Raw genomic sequence first — 15,786 nt, forward strand, 5'->3', positions numbered from 1 at the left:
AAGGCGAGCTCCAAGCCTCCAACCGCTTCGCCCCCACTTCGTCCGTCCGCCCCGCGCCGACCTCGGCGGCTGGGCAGCGCTCCACTGGCGGGCGTTGTTGGTCGCCACCTGGGGTTTTGCCTCTGCATCGTCTTGGTCTCCTGGATGCCATCGCCTTCACCTGGCCGTAAAAGCCGAGCAGCACCCGCGCCAGGCCATCTCCCACTCTCAAGAATTATGTCGCTCCTGATCCCCTTCCTTTGTAACATGGTAAGCCATCTCGATTCACTCGTCCTATTTCTTGTTAGGCTCAGTTACGTACTAAACAGTAGATTACTCTTCCTAGCTAGAAACATACATACATACATACATACATACATACATACATACATACATACATACATACATACATACATACATACATACATACATACATACATACATACATACATACATACATACATACATACATACATACATACATACATACATACATTCAACTTTGTTTAGATCGCGTGATCTGTTCAGTTTAGTTCAGCAAGGTTACCACTTACCAACCATCTATCTGTTCAGGTACACATGATGATGCAATTGCCAATGTTCAGTTCAGTTTTATCAATGCTCAGACAGCTCGTTCGTGAAGAATAATGGATCAGGCTATGCCTGTTCAGTGTTCACGCGTTGAAGTTTGTCTTGCTTGTTCATGCGTCTGATTCAATTTTTCAGTTCAAGCATAAATAATTGCTCTAGGCTTTGGAACAGATGGAGTCTGTGGTCAAAGCATTTTGTACCCAGGTTTTGCAATTTTCATCATTTGTGCTAGCACGTGCACTCTATTAGCATCATTCATCATAATTTTTCATCCAAGGAATTGGTCGAAATGTATAATGCTGAGATTCTAATGCTAGAGGATTTAACCGATGTCTCCGGCCCTCCAGAGTTTATGAGGCACAGGGTTGCCGAGCCTCAGGAAGGGATGGAGACCCTTGCTGTACTCGATCGCCGCAGGAAGGAGGTTAGCAAGCATCCACCTCCAGCTAAGTAGATTTATCGACTCGTTGAGGTGGAGACTTGCATTCTTAGTTAGTTGGGTTAGTAACGATGTCTTTATGAGACTGACTTCGACTTGATTGCATCGTACGAGTGGGAACACCCTGAATTCTGTTGGTAAAGGTAGAGATTGGTTAACAATGTAATTACAGATCTTGCAGTGTTTAGAGAACCTACTGTAGTTATTTTTCAGCAATAATCATAACATGTTAGGTTTCATTATGCAGAATCTTGATGCTGCTTTAGTTCATAATCTGGGTTTCAACTTTGTGATGTAAGGTGTAGATTTTTTTTTGTACAAAGCTCACTATTCGAATCCATTATTTAGTTTGATAATTTGTGTTTGCAATGCTGTATGCGTTTTCCTCAACTACTCGCTATCAAAGCTATAGTTATGAAAAACAATTTTCCATTTTTTCTGCTTTCATAAAGTGGTAATTAATTTTCTTTACATCTGTTTTGAGACATTTAGGTTGCATTGGAAGCGCTTGTAGTGACCTTAGACTTCTTCACAAAGGTGATCCTACAAATTCGACAAGAGCTTCTTAACCTTAAGCAAATTGGAATGATTCATAATTCTGAAGGTATGATCGAGGGGCTGAGCGTTTGACCAAACAAACGGCGGGGTCTAGCAAAGGTTTGGAACATTGCATCTCAGCTTGGTACTACAAGCCTGCAAATGATTAATTTCGACGATTGCAATTGTGTTTAGTTTCAGTATCAGTTTGAGTCCACTAATTAATTCTTCAACTAATTCTTTTTTGTTCCATTAGGGACACAGTAGAGTTAACTAGAGAATTGGATTCAAAGGAAGGGTTAGAGCAACTGCTAGCATTGCATGTGGCAGAACCAGTTTGAATTACACCAGTTCGAGTGCACATCGCACTACAACCGGTATAATTATTGGTCTGTCGGGTAAACTCCCGATAAAACCACTTGATATCGGATCGTAACACAAGTATATTTCCCGCACGAAGGCGAGTCAGAGATACAACAATTCCACAATAATTTACATCACATAGATAAGGGTGTAGTTTGCATCAGAGTTTTGGAGCTAGTAAACCAAAGCTCTAGCTCTTACAAACTTTATTCCAAAAGAAACTAGAGAAGTTTAAAAGAGACTAAGATTAAGAGAGAAGTTCTGCAGCGGAAAGAAAACACAAATATATACAACCGTCGTGGGGTAGATATCATGGTAAGCCCGAGCATGACATCATTCAAACGAGTCATTACTGATTGGAGACGGTTCCCATTCCATGGACCAACCAGTAGGTAACACATTAGGCCAAGTCAAGCTAGTGTTTGGATCCCCCAAAGTCATTCCTGAAAACATGATCACAAGCAAGACTGAGTATACTAATACTCAGCAAGACTGACCCGTCTAAGGGTATATTATAGCCCTTTAACTAGACATGCAAAGCTTGTGAAGGCTCTGGGGTTTTCTTTTGCTGAAAAGCAACAAAGAGTAGATCCTTACTTTCAAGTTTTAGCTTTCAGTATTCTAGTTTGATTAACCAGTCTAGGTAAGCACCTATCTACACAAACATGGTAGAAGATATAATTGCATCCAACAAGATTGAGTATCATAAATGTTTCACTTCTTACTCTATGTGGCAAAGGGATCAAGCAGTCTCAATATCCGCGAGAAACAGACGATTTTGAATCGAATTTCCAGCCTTGCAAGGATAAACCTAACACACACGCTTGGAGCACTGTCGAGTCACTACCAAGCAACCTTTTGCATCTCATTCCGGTTCATGGATCAGGGCCACTCTCCCCGACTACAGAGAACCGCTCTTCTCTGCACCTGTAGTTGTTGCGCAACATAACATAACTTTCAACATAAATTAACTTCCTATCTCTATGAGTGGGGTGTATGTCTCTTTGCCGGGCCGATCAGCTACTAGGCTTGCTGCGTACCATATTTACGGCATGTGGCTAGTACTTTCAAACGCTTAACCACCGCTACCACACACTGCGATCTTATCAACTTCATCAACACAGACAGACTTCAACAAATCCGTCCATGATCCTTATAGTGATTGCAAGAAAGTAAACAATCAACTCCTATAAAGCTCGCGAGTGACAGGCAATCACTCGACTTTTACCGGTTCTATTAGCATAGCATCTAGTCGGACTCAGAGTCTAGTGTTCAATCAATAGGAACCTAGAATTATGCATCTAAGGTTTTCATTCAACTCCAATAACTTAAATGCACAAGTAAATAAGTTGCATAATTTAAAATAATAGGATTATGCACCGGGGCTTGCCTGTAGAGATGTCTATGGGGTCAGTAGATTTTGATTTCTCCGAATCGAAGTAAGGGTCTTCAGTTATTTCAACAGTATTAGCCTGGGCTTTAGAAAAATCCCCGTCTGGATCTTGGGTGAGTTCGTAAGTTCCGTCGGCTAACGAGGTTATTTCTATATGCAATGCAGTAATTGAGAAATTAGTGAAGTGCTTGAGTATAGCTTTCCTTCACTAAAAATTGTAAACCAATAAAGTAAACATTTTAAGATTAAACTTAAAAGTTTTGCTTTACTGGACAGTTATTTATGGAGTAAAAGTGAACACAAATAACTCCATAAAATAACATGGGAAAAGAAGTTTTTATTTCAACTAAAGGGTTTTAAATAAATCTTTTAGGACATAAATAAAACATAAAGAAGAAAATTTTAAAAGCATGAGTTAAAGTCCACTAATGGTTTTGAAAATTTTTTATAGAACTAGATGTATTCCATAGAACACATGGCCCAAAGTTGGTCCAAAGCTCAACTTTAAAACACAAGGTATAAATGAAAAGAGCTATAACTAATCCTATTTTTAAAATTAAATACACAAGAAATTATTTCAAACTCATCACCCCAGATGATAGATCTAATTAAAAGAAACACAACAAAATTAATTTCACATTTTTTTTATTTTTCTACATTTTTCTAGGAATTTTTTAAGTTCATTAGAAAAAGAAATAATAGGGATAGATCTTTTTGCAAAGAGGACCCTAGAAAGTTTTTGGATCCTTGCAATTAGGTCCCTGGCACCATGGCTGATGGGGAGAGCTCCTGGCCGGCCAAAATCCGACGAGGGAAGGCCACGGCGGCGAGGGAAAAGTGGGGGAGGAGCAAGAGGATGTCGAGAGCAATTTGTAGGTGGTCTTGGAGAGGTGAGGGATGGCCGGAGCTGTACTGCCCACGGCGAGCAGGGCGGCGACGGAGGGGGAGCTCGTCGGTGAGGGGTTCCCAGTGACGGATTGGCAGAGGGGAGGGGCTGATGAGCTACGCTAGAGCAAGATGGAGCAAATGGGGTGCTTGGAAGGGGTGGAGCAGCACTGTGGTGGCGGATCGAGGATGGACAGAGGTCGCCGGAGTTGGGAATGGAGGACGGCGGTGGTGTACCGGCGATGAGGGCTCAACTGGGCTATTTATAGGCCAGAAAAGGAAAGAGATGAGCACGAGAAGGAACTCGGGGATGAGCTTGGCTGGAGAGATGGCGAAAATGATGACGGCGGCGTGTTTCGGTGGGCAGCCGGCGATGTGGCGCGCTGCGGCGACGTGAAAGGCATGCGAGGAGCGAGCAAAGGTAGTGCTAGTGGCGGCGGGGCCTTACGCGCGACGCGTGGAGACGGCGGGGTAGTGGCTCGAGGCGGTGCGGGGCTAAACCGCGGCGATCGAGCTCGCCGAAAAAAGCAGCAGCGGCGGCAAGCTGGCCGTGCTGCGTGGAGAGAGTAGAGGGGCGCCAGCGAGGTGAAGTGGGGCCAGGAGAAGTCAGGGCAGCTCGGCGGCATGCCAAACAACGGTGCAGGGTAGCCAGTGGGCGGGGGATCCTGCGGCAGCGGCGGCCTGCCGAGCTTCCCAGTCGGCTGGAGGTGGAAGATGAAGTGGAGGGCTTACTTGTGAAAACAGAAAAGTTCAGGGGGTTATTTGAAAAATTAAATTTTCCGTTGATCTAGAGCTCAAATGAAAAAGTGTCCAAAATGAAAATTGTTCAGTTTTTCAAGATCTACAACTTTCATGTTGTGCAAATTTTCATTAGATCAAAGAATTATGAAATATTTTCAAATTTTCAAAGGAACTCTATTTAATAAAGGAAAAATTACTTTTTGATTGCAAATTCACACCAAATTTGGGCTAAAATACAATAAAGCTGCCAAGTAATGATTACTAGCATATTTGCAAGAAAGCCCATCACAAATTTGAAAATACCCCCTAAATTAAAACTTTTTGCAAAAAGGGGCTAGTAATTTCTCATAATTACAAAAATGCCCCTAATTTTGCACTAAAATTTTTAAACTATCAAACAAAGAAAACATTAATTTCACACAATCATTCATACACTAAAAGCTAGATACCTGAGGTGTCACATTGCAGCAGTATACCGGCTTACTGGTTGCCTGGTTGGGATGTCTGGTGATTATCTCTTGTATCTTTTGGTTACGCAAGCTCCTCCCCATTTGTTTCCTTTTGGTTATAATTACGTGTAAAATGGCATGACACAGTTTTTTCCCCTCTGTAGCTTGAAGGAGCTGCAAATAACAACTACTTGGTGAAACACGCACTAGCTTAAGTTTTGCTCTTTTGTTCGATTTGTCTGTGCTATTGTGTGCCACACCTGCGCTTTTAGGTGGAAACCTAAAAAGTAGGACGATTCAATGGCTTGATACCCTGCTATATGCTTTCTCAATACCATCGCATGTTCTTATTGTACTAGACAATAAAAAATGATTTTATGAAATGACCTATATTCGGTTTACTGCTGAGATAACCTGTATTGGTTCCTGCAAAAAAATATTTCCTTTCAAACCTAAAAGCGCGGTTACCTCCATACCCAAAGCCTGTGGCAGGTCTTCTTGAATCAAATGTTGTTGTTTGCTCTTATAAAAAAAAGATGTTTTACATTCCTTGTATTTCTTAAACTGTACAAATAAAAATTGCATTTATCCTTTCACTGAAAAATAGATGATAGACAAACTTGCATTAATAGCTTTTTCTGTGTTGATTCCATTTGCACCTTATTCAAAACTGAAACTGCTTATTCATCCGGTGTTAGATATCTGTTAGGTTGTTACGACATGTATTGCTGATCAGATATCATTTGGTTAGAATCAGGTGGATGTGGTTATAGTATGGAGGATGTGGGGATAATTCTTTTCATTATCAGGCTTTGGGTTTTCTTCGGCCATCTCAAAATCCTGGATATGACATCTCTATTTTTCTTTGGTGTTTTGGGTACACAACTTGAGGAGTATTTCATGAAAAAAAAACACTTGATTAGAAGTGGTTCGGACCCACCTAGCCATAGCACAGGGTGCCCAAGAAGCTACAGAGGTAAACATCCAAGTATTTTCCACCTATTATGTTCCTGCATTTTGGAGCGGGGTGGACGGTGTGAGCTGCAGCGAACTTTTAACACTGAAAATATGGAGGCATGACTTATGCTGCTTAAAACTGTTAAATTCGAACTTGCAAGTTTTAGGCAGATACAATTACATTTATGTAGAGCAGAACACAAAAGCATTCATGTAGAATGCAAGGTATGTGGTGCTTGATTTGTTAACACAAGTTAGCCATTCGCCATTGATAACATAACAAAATGATATGAACTTCAGTTGAGCGCATATATAATGCATTTCACTAATTGAGCACATGGGTCTAAGAAAAGCCATGTATGTCAATAACCCTGTTGCAGTTTCACTAAGTCAGCTGAGAATTTCAGAAGTCGCACCACAGCCCTCGGTTTATATCCATTTCAATGCACAGTGCACTTATTAGGTAATGCCATCTGTTTAACATAGATTTAGACATATGTGCAAACTAGATTTAGACATATGCGCAAACTATAATTTCTGACCCCGCTCATTCTTGTGACTTATTCTCTTTTCAGGAGAGTTATGTTACTAAGTGAACAGAACACACCAAACACCGTCCAATGGTAATGTTGGTATTAATGTTGGATCATCAGCGTGGCTTTTCTGGTTCACCTTGTGAGCTGATTATAAGGTGGTCCCTCACAATAAGCCCAAAAAGTAAGACTTTCTTCTTTCTTTGATAAAATTTTGAAATCTGCAATGTCTGCATGTTTCTTCAGAATTGTGTTTTTAATGATAATAATGATTTGGAGGGCTATGATCAAAGCAAACATATCCGGGAACAAACTCCATTCCAGAATATATCTACTTGTTTTCATATCACTTTTATAATCAGTTTCTAACAATTGTTTCCATTATTTAAGCAGAAAAATCTACTTGTACTCCCATGGGTATGTATCACTAGAAAATAATTGAATTAAATGCAAAATGCTCTACATCTTCATGAACCTTCTGTAGTTTTAGCATTACCATACAGCTGGAGTAGCTCTATCTAGAGTTGGAATATGTGCACAATGCCAGTATGCCACAATCCCTAAACTACTACTATTAGAATAAATCTTATTTCACTATATCTGTGAGCAGATGAATGGCTTATTTCACTATATCTGTGAGTAGATTAATGGAACTCTATGAATCATAATGGTTTGTTGACTGCACTACACTTGAACAGGGTACACGATTTTCACTGCTCATTGAGGTGGATCTGTCAGACAACGGTATAAGTGCTCTAACAGGAAAGCTGTTATGGTTGTTGTCTGAGGCTGGAGGATGGATCTATTAGAATAAACCATGCCATGGTGTGTGGTTGGCGTGCATCGTCGCGCGTGAGTGCGTGCATTCATTATTGAGTCACTTAGGGTTGCTCTAGGGTCTGATTGAGTCCGTAGCATGTCCGCTGGCGCACGAAGTTCGTGCTCGTGTTCACGTCCAGTGTCGAGTAGGATGGTGCGTGTGTGCGCTTGTGCCTGCAGGTCGAGTTAGGGTCGGGGCGTCGGTGTGGCCACGTTCCAGGTTGTGTCCAGCGTATTGTTTAGCATGTGCACGTGCTAACATGTTAGTTACTGTAACACCTTGGTGTTAATTTTATGCTTAACTCGCTAATTATGGGCCTAAGCTTGTTATTAGCGCTAATTAAGTTTGCATAGTGTACTCTACCTTAGCTAGTTTTAATCACGTTTTTCTCCCTAATCCAAGACTCAAATCAAGTTGTGCCCAATATTAAAGTTGTAGATCTTTTCTTTCTCTACGACTTCTATTTGGTCAAATTTCTAGTTTCTATATAAAATTTGGAGTTTTGGACGTTCAAAATTGGTTCAAAGAACGAGTCAAGAACGGCGGGCGGCATTCATGGCACCAGACGCGCGGCGAGCACCTGCTCCCCGACGTGCTGTGCGCGCCACGCGCCGGCTTCCGCGGCAGCCCGGGCACGAGTCTTCGCGTCCTCCCCGGACTTATCCTCCCTCGGCATCTCTATCCCCTTCCTCTCCCTCCCCCAGTTCCTCCCTCCTCGAGCTCAGACGGGCCGAGCAGGAGCAGAGCCATGCCGCCGGAGCTGCGCCAGCCGTTCCTCGCTGCCTCGCTCTGATTCGGCGCGCCCCAAACCTCCTCGCCTCATCTCGCAACTACGCCGCACCTCCGCGAGCCCAGCTGAGTCCAACCCCGCCCCGAAATCGAACATCTCCGGGCCGCCGGAGCTGCTGCTATGCCCGAAGCTCCGCCCCAACATCAAGCCCCTCCCTCCGGTCCTCCTCCGCCCGAATCTACACTGTGGTGAGCGTCTCCACATCCCCCTCGATCTCCCCAGCCCCTTGACCAACCTCCACAGGCCACCCCCTCGCCGAAGACCGAGCTGCACCACCGATTCCACCACTGCTCCACCGCCGGGCCTCCTCCGGCCATCTCAGCCCTAACCGAGCCCACCTACAGGTAGCTCTCGCTTTCCTCATGCTTCTCCATCACTCCCAGGCTGCTAGCATGGCTTCTTCTCGCCGAACCGAGCTCCCGAGCACCTCCTCTGTTCCAACTCGCGTCAAGGACCTCGGGCTGAAATTCAAACAAGTGTAGGGGGTTTTCTGTAATGTCATAGACTCATAGGAATAGTGTTTTAGGGACCAAATCGCTTGAAATTTTGAAAATCCGTAGAAAATAGTAGGAAAATGCTAAAAATGCAAAACCAGTTTTGTTAGCTTCATATTTTTATGCTCTATATAATAGAACCATGAGATGTGCTGTTTACTAACTTTTGCTGTGCCGTTTTATTTATGCTAGATAAATGCTTTTGTAGATTGTTAAATGCATAAATGGAGTTAGGAGCATGAGTAAAATATAAAACCAGTTGGATTAGCTTTGTTTTGACATGTCATGATTAGAAAAAATATTAAACCTGCTGTTTGTATAATGTTTCTGTGATGTATTGATTTAATCATAGTTAATGCTTGTTTCAGCTTATTTATTTAATATCTACAGTTCTGGCTGTTCAAAAATTATAAAATTTATGCAGTAGCTTATTCTTTGCATGATTAGTTCACTGTAAAAATTTCATGTCCGGAAGCTATGCACGAGTGTGTAAATCTATTTTTGTTCAGTTTGTCTTGTTGAGGATAAAATAAATACTTTATGTTATCAATAAATGTTGGTTAATTATTTTTACACTCCTTCTCAGTAGCTTATCATGTTGGTAAAATTTGGTTACAAGTTGAAAGCTGCAAGTCATGTTTCTGCTTTTGATTAGTTGCTAGCCATAGCTTTCCTGTTATACTTGTTGCTAGGTAATCTTTTTCTGCAGGTTTAATTTCAATAATTCATATTGATCTTGCATAATTGAAGTTAATTCCTAAGATCAGATTGTGGGTTACTTTCATGTCACTTGGTCTTATGTGCTTTTTAGTTGAATAAAAATATCTAGTTACCCGTCTTACTCTGTGTATTTTCTTTGTCGTTCTAAGCAAGTTTAGTAATACTTTTTTAAGGAAACACTTCAGGCTAAAATAAATTGATTGAATTCTTGTATTGCAGCCCCAACCCATTTGCCTTGTGAGCTCGTTTGTTATGTTTACTCGGTAAATAATTGTCCAGTCATATCTTTTCTATTAGTCGCATTGCATTGCATCATGAGTTGTTTTTCTTATATTCATGCACTCGTATCGTTGCATATCATTTAGGTACGCTAGATGTACAACGCGTGAATGTGAAGCACGTGCTGACGGAATCGAACCACAAGACAGTGAATGGTGGATACATCTAGAAGATGGATGGATGGATCCCAATGTGTATGACCGAAGGCAGATGCTCGCCAAGCGAGTATTATCTAACTAACACTGATTTAGTGTTACATCAGGCAAGTCCGGAGCATAACCCCTAATTTAAGTATTCAATGTTTATTTAAGTATTTGTGCATTTATGTTTCTAGGAGTTGATTGGAACCCTAGATGTATGATCACTAGGTTCCCTCAGTTACTCTACTAGTATGTGTAGGTCGCTAGTAATGCCATGCTTAATTAGGATTCGATAGAAGTCGAGTGATTTTCTGTCACTCGCGAGATATAGACCCTGGTTACTTATTGCAAGGTTACTTGAGAATGAATCAATGAGGAAAGAAAATGGAGACCGGGGCGGAGATGAGTTTGGTTTTGGGTATGAAATGAATGGAAAGTAAGCCTCCACCTGTGTCGATTGAGGACTGTACCGTTGTTGGCAGTGTTGATCGAGGATTAAATAGTACTAACCACATGCTGGAAGTAGGAGGTAGTCGAAACCGGTAAGCTAAATACCTGATTCGCAACGATACTTTGAATCGCGACCTGCTACTCTGAGAGTGGAATGATGGCGGGTGTTGGATTGTATGTCGCCTTCGGTTTCTCTGGGAGTTCGCCGTGAGGGACCCTTCAACCGGGTTTTGGCAGGCGTGGTTCAGATGTCGGGGTGATGATGGGAATAGTTGACATGTGTGGTCTGGCGTGGCTGTACATGTCGTGTGTGTTAGGTCCACCTTGCAAGGTTAAATCGGATCGATTCGCCGTGACTCGCGGTTATGAGAGCCTTGATCTCTTTTGTCACATCGTAGTAAAGAAGTGGAAAAAAATGGCAATGTGGTGAGATGTTTATGATACCCTTGGAAAATATAATGTGATATACCATGCTTGCTCTAGATATTTATGCAAACCTAGTTGCTATTTGTACATTAAACTTAGCTAATATATTGAAAGTAAGGATCCATTATTAGTCGCTTTCTAGCAAAATGAACTCCAGAGCCAAAAGCCTTGCATACTAGGAGTCTGCTAAGTATATACCGTAGTCGGATAAGTCTTGCTGAGTATTAGTATACTCAGAGTTTGTTGTTATCTTATTTTCATGTGTAATTGCTGTTGGTTGGAGCTAACCATGATTCACATCGGTGGACTCGATGTGACATCCTCACGCCTTTGTAGTTATCGTTCTTTTCAAACTAAACTTCTATTTGAATTCCGCTGCATGTTGAACTCTGATAATTTGTTTAAAAACTCATTTTGTAAAGCTCTACTGTAAATTAAATTTGAGAATTTTTGTCTGCTTCTAATCATCTGTGTTCGTCTTCGTGCGAGACTTCCAGTGTTTTTCGATCCTTAACCCGACAAACGACCAGATTATACCGTTTTAAGTGCGCGGTAACTTGATTAACTATTAAAATAATAGTTAACGTACTTAAGCCGGTTTAATTTGGATGGTTCAGTTACAGTTACGAAGGTGCAGGGATGGCTTAGAGGTGGCAGTTGGCGGCAGTAGCGGAGGAGCACAACGAGCCACGGGATCAGCATGGAAGACCGGTTTTCGCGGAGTATGTGGCTCACAAACGGGAGAAGGTTAGGTCTCCATGGAGTGTACGTGTGCGTGAAAATCGTTGGTGATAGTTGTGCTGGCGCTGCATTGCCGAAAAGCTACATATGGCTATGTAATCCTTGTGTAAGGTTGTTCGAGTCCTTTTGAAGTTGAATAGAAGTCATACAGACCATTCGGTGGCCGGGTCATTCCTTGTCAAAACTTGTGTCTCCTGTTTATTGTCTTCCTTCTTGTGTCTGTACGTGAGCGGCGTCAGTGATTATATGAATAAGCATATCTAAAAATGATCTCATAAAAATGTACCATAAAATGCTACATTTCATAAATTAATTCAATTAAAGTATTTATATTCAATAATATTTTTATTTTTGAAGATAATTGAGTCTTGAGTTTACATAAATTCAACATCTATATTTTTGTGGTTTTTGAGGCTTAACTTGTTTTTTTATTTGTTTAATTTTAATGCGTATAATACTAATTGTAGTTGCTTATTTGATTTTTGAAAATACACGTCCTTCTCATGCATACATATTATTGAATAATTTTATTTTATCTAATTTTCAAAAAAACGACACGCACGTGCACTCTACTAGTAGAGTATAAGAAATCAATTAATCACCATCCATTGATTGGAAGAATGGAAGGTATAGATAAAGCAAGCAATCCAGGTTTACTCTGGTCGAAACATGATGAAATAACTGGTTGCGATGAGATAATGAGCACCAACTGCTTCATCCCCAACAATTTCTTAACCATGATGATCTCAAATTCACAATCAAAAAATAATCGTAGAGAGGAAAAGAAAATCCCTTTTATTTTTTTAAAAGGAAATCCCGTATTCACCACAAAAAGAACTGTATACATTCCAAAAGCGAGGACCTCCAATCAAATGGAGCTCCATCCCTTGGCAGCCGGCAGAGGAGGGATGCTCTGCTCATTCCTGAAGAAATCATCAGGATCCACCATGGCCTTCACAGCTGCCAACCTCTCAAAATTACCTCTGAAATACTTCTCCCCCCAAATCCACGCCTTCGCGTAGCTAGTCACGTTGCCCTCCAGCTCATTCGTCCCGAGATCCAGGTCCCTGTAGTTCACATACCCAGTTCTTGGATTCTTGGACACGTACGGCTCCATCTCCCTGTACAGTACTCGGACCCAGCTCATCCGCTTCTCCATCGCCGCCGTGCCGTTCTCGAACCAGAAGGAGTAGTACTGCAGGTTGTAGAGGTTCCCCTTCCGGTGCGGGAACGGCGTCGCCGACGGCGAGATGCTGGCCATCCGGCCGCCGTAGGGGTCCAGGATGAGCAGACCGGCCTCGGGCTTCTCCAGCCACGACCATGTGCTCTCCCACGCGTGCCGTGGGATGGGTTCTTGCACGTAGTCGGACTTGGCCTTGACGTACCGGCCCGTCTCCCCGATCCTGTCGAGGAGGAGCTCCGGCGGCTTGGAGCTGGAGTAGAAGGCGAAGTAGACGGTGGATTGGATCCAGCCGATCTCCTCGCAGTCCGCTCGCGCCACGCCGAGGTCGGGGAAGTGAGCTCGCATGTGGTCGAGGAGGCGGCTGCAGCGGCCGAGGAACAGGGCTTCGAACTGCGCGTGCCGGCCCTGCACCACGACGCGGAGGATGAGGTCCCGCGGCAGCGCCGGCGCGATTTCCTGCCATTTTTTTTTTTTTGACCAGGATTTCCTGCCATTTGGTGATGAGCTCGGACGCGGACTGTTTCTTGACCACCGGACGGTGAACACGGTGACCGTTTGTGTGACACCCCGGCCAGGGTTAATAAGATTAATAGAATATTTATATCAACAAGTTGCAATTTTTTTTTCGAAAACCGGTATCCAAAGAACTCCGAAGTTAAACGTGTTTGGCCTGGAGAAATTTAGGGATGTGTGACCGACCGGGAAGTTCTTCCCTAGAAAGCAATCAGATGTAAGCGGGCCCGGTCTCGGGCAGGCGGGACGTTACTATCAAAACAGCCAGATGTAAGTGTATCAATGTAAGCGGGCCCGGTCTCGGGCAGGCGGGACGTTACATAATGGTATCAAAGCAGCCAGATGTAAGTGTATCAAAGCAAGTAGATGTAAGCGGGTCCGGACTCGGGGAGGCGGGACGTTACAGTCTGCAGCACGGGCACGAGGCGGAGCTTCCAAGACAGCACGACGCCGAAGCTCTCGCCGCCGCCGCCGCGGATGGCCCAGAAGAGGTCCTCCCCCATGGTGGTCCGGTTCAGGAGCCTCCCGTCGGCGTCCACGAGGACGGCGTCGAGGACGTTGTCAGCCGCGAGGCCGTACCGGCGCATCAGCATGCCGAACCCGCCGCCGCCGAGGTGGCCGCCGACGCCGACGGTGGGGCAGACCCCCGCGGGGAACGCGAGCGCGCGGCTAGCGGCGCCGACGGCGTAGTAGACCTCGCCGAGCGTGGCCCCCGACCCGGCCCAGGCCTCGGCGCGCGCGGCGTCGACGCGCGGACCTCCCGGAACGCGGCAAGGTCGAGCACGGCGAAGCTCTCGCGCGGGTCGAGGGACGCGTAGGAGAGGCCCTCGTAGTTGTGCCCGCCGCTGCGGACGCCATGGCGGGGGCCGCAGCGCACGGCGGCCTGCGCGTGGGCGGGCTCGGCGGCGGCCACGATGGCGAGCGGCCACGGGGTGCCCGGCGCGACGTAGCGGAGGTTGCGGACGGAGGAGCGCAGGAGCGCGTCGTAGGACGGGGGCGCCAGGGCTGGAGGAGGCGCGGCGGGACGCCGGCGGCAGCGAGGCAGCCGACGAACGCATCGGCGGCGCCGGAAGCTGAGGCGACGGCGACGCTGCTGCTGGAAAAGCGAGCACAGAGCGAGGAGCAGGTGCAAGATTCTTGGTGTTCTTGCCATGATTTTGAGGCGAAAGGTGCAAAATTGATGCGAGCTTGGAGGGTATTCGATCAGCACACTTGTACTCGATTTGCTACATGGGCGGCGGCCTAGACAGATCTATCGACTGTTCTGGCCCTTCTGGAAGACTGAAGGCATCTGGATTCTTTTTTATTTAAAGAATTTACACATCTCGCTAACTGATATCAGTTGGTTTGATCCTTATAGTGGAACCTATCCACTCGTTTAAATTCTCAACTTGACATGGGTGCTCGCATTTTTCTGAATTTATTTCAGGATTTTTCGGTGGTAAACGATGTTTCCGTCGACAAGAATCTCCAAATCTACCGGTACATTCCTTCGGAGGTGCTCATAGGGGTAGGATTGGAGTAAAATTTGTGTACGTATGTTCATAAAAAAAATTTACACATCTCGATTCTACTACTGCATAAAACCAATTACCTTGTTTTGGATATACACAGTGGAAATGTACTGTGGCATTATAATTTGCAGTAGTCCGAAATAAAAATACCTATTTTCTACACAGAGAGCCCTCTCGAGTTAAGTTTAAATCAGAGTCCTCCAACTTACTTCCATCTGCACAAACGACACCACACTTGGCCAATCCTCTTCCATTATGTTGTCTGGTGTTTGCATCGTCTGGCGGCTGGTGGAGTAAATATACCAATCGGATTTTAAACTTGGCTCGAGTGTTGTCTAGATCTCAAACTTTCAAAATGCAAATATACTTTGATTTTATAAAATGAAAATAATAATTTAGATTTCACATGACACAATTAGTAAATTTGTAGATTTGAATGTGCATTTTGAAAATTTGAGAATCTTGATGATATTATAAGTCAGGTTCAAGATCGGTGGTGTATTTTACTTGCGCCTTCTGCATTGCAACAACCATACCACGTGCGACCCCTGTGACACAATCCGCACAAGTCGTGCCAAATCTAGGGGTGTTTTGCAGAACTCTGCAGGTAGGTGATTTCAGTCCTGGCGTGTGGGACTTGGTGCTGGCAACTAAACAAAGGCGAACGTGTTCTTTCCTCAAATGAGAGATGGGGAGAAAAGAAAAACAGAATTAGTAGCGGAGAGTTGCGTGTAATTTTTTGGTGGCATCAATGTAAGTCTCTTCCAAGCGCATCCATATCAAAAGTATCTTTTGAGTTTCCGATTTTGAATGGAGATGCACCTTAGATTTAGTAGTAGTTGTTGTTAT

The 15,786-nt window shown here is 44.0% G+C and overlaps 1 long non-coding RNA gene and 1 pseudogene across 8 annotated transcripts; one reads left to right on the top strand and one right to left on the bottom strand.

The window, feature by feature from the left end:
* Positions 1 to 52: 52 nt before the first annotated feature.
* LOC120703682 lies at positions 53 to 11,935 on the top strand. Of its 8 annotated transcripts, XR_005687131.1 has the most exons (11): positions 53 to 249; positions 553 to 994; positions 1,502 to 1,546; positions 1,614 to 1,666; positions 1,803 to 1,869; positions 5,397 to 5,435; positions 5,542 to 5,592; positions 6,129 to 6,353; positions 6,729 to 6,797; positions 6,910 to 7,051; positions 11,618 to 11,935. It is a non-coding gene; the product is annotated as an uncharacterized LOC120703682 (long non-coding RNA). The 8 variants fall into 8 exon arrangements; XR_005687135.1 differs by having other exon boundaries at positions 553 to 1,070; positions 1,502 to 1,666; XR_005687128.1 differs by having other exon boundaries at positions 1,502 to 1,666.
* A 485-nt stretch (positions 11,936 to 12,420) lies between these two features.
* On the bottom strand, positions 12,421 to 14,751 carry LOC120703683 (annotated as a pseudogene).
* Between the last annotated feature and the right edge of the window lie 1,035 nt (positions 14,752 to 15,786).

Source organism: Panicum virgatum, chromosome 4K (assembly GCF_016808335.1).
Source record: "Panicum virgatum strain AP13 chromosome 4K, P.virgatum_v5, whole genome shotgun sequence".
In the NCBI taxonomy this organism is placed as follows: Eukaryota; Viridiplantae; Streptophyta; class Magnoliopsida; order Poales; family Poaceae; genus Panicum; species Panicum virgatum.